A 3,769-nucleotide genomic window follows, 5' to 3' on the forward strand; every position below is an offset into this window, starting at 1 on the left:
ACCATAAAAATCACAACGCTATAAGTGACACGCTAAATCACTTCCCGGGGACTAAAACTCGAAACTAAAAGTTTCCCTATCGATAGAAAGCATGGAAATACCCCTAAAAACCCAAAAACGAGGAAAACTAGGGTTCTGAAAAATCCCCCATCCGGAAGACCGGTTGCCCAACCGGAATTCCGGTTCTGGGAAAATCAGGACCCCCATCCGGAATTCCGGATGCTCAACCGGAATTCCGGTTCCTCGCAGGCAGCAACCTCAAAAATTCATAACTTGCACAATTCAACCCCAAATCACATGAAACCTTCCAGACCTGTTCTATACCTCCCCTAGAACATTTCTAAGGCAACAAAACCACCCAGATTGCACGAATTCAAAAATCACCATTAGAGCTCAAGCTTTGAGTTCTAAACTCAAACTTGAGCAAACCTAGCTAGCATGCAATCAAATTCATCTAAACTTACTTAAACAAGCTTAACTAAGCCTCTGAAAACAATCAAAAACATTAACAATAACCCAGCAACAGATTACACAATTCATCTTCAAAATCACATATTTGCATATAAAAAGTTATGGCTTGCTCAACCTAATAATCATGCATCAAAACAACATTAAAGCACCCTAATCTAACAAGCTTCAACCTTTGCAACTAACCTCAAATCACAGCAGCAAGAATCACATAAAAATCCAACATGCATCATCACATTTTCACACATTTTCATGAATTACAAAAGGAAAAGTTTAGAGACTTTACCTAGGATGAAGAACATTTAGAATGCAATAGAAATAGCTTGAAAATTCAGAAATTCCAGCCCTAGAATCACCCTACCAGCCGAGAGAGGAAGAGAGGAAAAGAGAGAGCCTTTTTTTGAAATTTTTTTCTATTTTTCTAAGTTGAATGAGAAAATGAGTAAAAAGGAATCTTTAAACATTAATTTCTTTCAGCCAAATAACATGCATAAATTAAACATTTATTTCATTTAATAAACTCATATAATACAAAACACTAATGGGGCAAAAAGACCATTTTGCCCCTCTACCATAAAATCATGAAAATCAAACTAAAGGGGTATTTTTGGGAAATTATAAATTCCCGGCCATTCCCGACATTCCCAATGTCTAAAACCCGTCCCCAAAATACTAACATACTAAGTTGTGATTTCTACTGAGCCAAACGCCGAGTTCCAAAATACCGGACACCGGAAATGCGAAATATAAAAGCTACTGATAACATACTCATGCATATCTGAATTCCATAAATATCCATAATAAATTATTTAAATAGCTATAAATAATTTCATAATTAATATAAATAACTGCTAATTTCCAAATTAACTAAGCGGGCTTTACAACTATCCCCCCCTTAAAAGGATTTCGTCCCCGAAATCTAACCTGAATAACTCTGGATATTGAGCTCGCATATCTGACTCTAGCTCCCAGGTGGCTTCTTCCACCTTACTGTTTCTCCAGAGAACCTTGACCAATGCTATGGTCTTATTCCGAAGGACTTTATCCTTTCTATCCAGGATCTGCACTGGCTGTTCCTCATATGACATGTCTGGCTGAAGCTGAAGACTCTCATAACTGAGTATATGAGAGGGGTCTGAAACGTATTTTCTCAACATTGAGACATGAAATACGTTGTGCACTGCTGATAAGGCTGGAGGCAATGCTAACCGATATGCCACTTGACCTATCTTCTCGAGAATCTCGAAAGGTCCTGTAAATCTAGGGCATAACTTGCCTCTTTTCCCGAAACGTTTAATCCCCTTCATCGGAGATACTCGCAAAAACACATGGTCCCCTACTCGGAACTCAACATCTCTACGTTTCGGATCTGCGTAACTCTTCTGTCTGCTCTGTGAGGCAAGCATTCTAGCTTTAATCTTCTCTATTGCCTCATTGGTCCGCTGAACTGACTCTGGACCTAGGTATTTCCTCTCCCCTGTCTCATCCCAGTGGATAGGGGATCTACATTTCCTACCGTACAACAGTTCATAGGGTGCCATCCCTATCGTACTCTGATAACTGTTGTTGTATGAAAATTCTATTAATGGTAGGTATTTACTCCATGAACCCTCAAAGTCCATAACACAGGCTCTCAACATATCCTCCAATATCTGAATTGTCCTTTCGGACTGACCATCTGTCTGAGGATGAAATGCTGTACTGAATTTCAGCTTCGTACCCATTGCCCGTTGCAAACTTTGCCAAAATTTGGAGGTGAACTTCGGATCCCTGTCCGAAACTATAGACTTCGGTACCCCGTGAAGTCTCACTATCTCCCTGACATATAACTCTGCCAACTGATCCACTGTAAATGTTGTTCTAACCGGCAGAAAATGAGCAGATTTCGTAAATCGATCCACCACTACCCAGATGGAATCATACATACCCGTGGTCCTAGGTAACCCGACCACAAAATCCATCGTAATATCCTCCCATTTCCATTCTGGTAGGGTTAGAGGCTGCAACAACCCTGCTGGTCTCTGATGTTCAGCCTTGATCTGCTGACACGTGAGGCATCTCGATACGAATTCTACCAAATTCTTCTTCATACCGCTCCACCAGAAGTACGGTTTCAAATCTTGGTACATCTTGGTGGTGTCGGGATGCAGAGAATATGGGGTAGAATGAGCCTCCTCAAAGATCTCGTTCCTCAAGTCCACACTGCTCGGGACACAAACCCTGGCTTTATACAAAAGCATCCCCCTATCTGACACTGAAAAGTCTTTGGCTTGACCAGCCAATACCTCATCTCGGATCTTCACTAACCCCGGATCTGTCATCTGAGCAACCTTTATTCTTTCCAACAGATCAGATTGTAGCGTTAAGTTGTGAAGCTGACCTACCACAAACTCAATGCTGGATCTAACCATATCCTCTGCTAGCTGAGGTGAGATCTGAACCATGCTAGCTACTTGCCCGGGACCCTTTCTGCTCAGGGCATCGGCCACTACATTGGCTTTTCCGGGATGATAGAGGATCTCGCAATCATAATCCTTCACTAATTCCAACCAACGCCTTTGTCTCATGTTCAAATCTTTCTGAGTAAAGAAATACTTGAGACTTTTATGGTCGGTATAGATCTCGCACTTCTCCCCATAAAGGTAATGCCGCCAAATCTTCAGTGCAAAAACCACTGCGGCCAATTCTAAATCATGAGTCGGGTATCGCTGTTCATAATCCTTTAACTGACGGGAGGCATAAGCGATAACCCGATCGGCTTGCATCAATACGCACCCTAAACCCTGTTTGGATGCGTCACAGTAGACTACGAACTTCTCCTTGTCCGAAGGCAAAGCTAGTACCGGAGCAGTAATCAACCTCTGTTTCAGCTCCTGAAAACTAGCTTCGCATTTATCTGACCAGATAAATCGCTGATTCTTCTTTGTAAGCTTGGTTAGGGGCATTGAAACTTTGGAGAACCCCTCCACGAACCTACGGTAGTACCCAGCTAATCCCAAGAAGCTTCTGATCTCTGTCACTGTCTTCGGTCTCGGCCAATCCCTGACGGATTCAATCTTCCCGGGATCTACCTTGATCCCATCCTTGCTCACAATGTGCCCCAGGAAGGACACCTGAGACAACCAGAACTCACATTTCTTGAACTTGGCGTAGAGTCTATGTTCTCGAAGTCGTTGCAGTACCAATTGAAGATGTAACTCATGCTCCTCTTCTGACTGAGAGTACACGAGGATGTCGTCGATAAACACAATCACACAGACATCGAGGAAATCCTTGAATACTCTATTCATCAGGTCCATGA

This window comes from Cannabis sativa, unplaced genomic scaffold (assembly GCF_029168945.1).
Source record: "Cannabis sativa cultivar Pink pepper isolate KNU-18-1 unplaced genomic scaffold, ASM2916894v1 Contig7, whole genome shotgun sequence".
In the NCBI taxonomy this organism is placed as follows: domain Eukaryota; kingdom Viridiplantae; phylum Streptophyta; class Magnoliopsida; order Rosales; family Cannabaceae; genus Cannabis; species Cannabis sativa.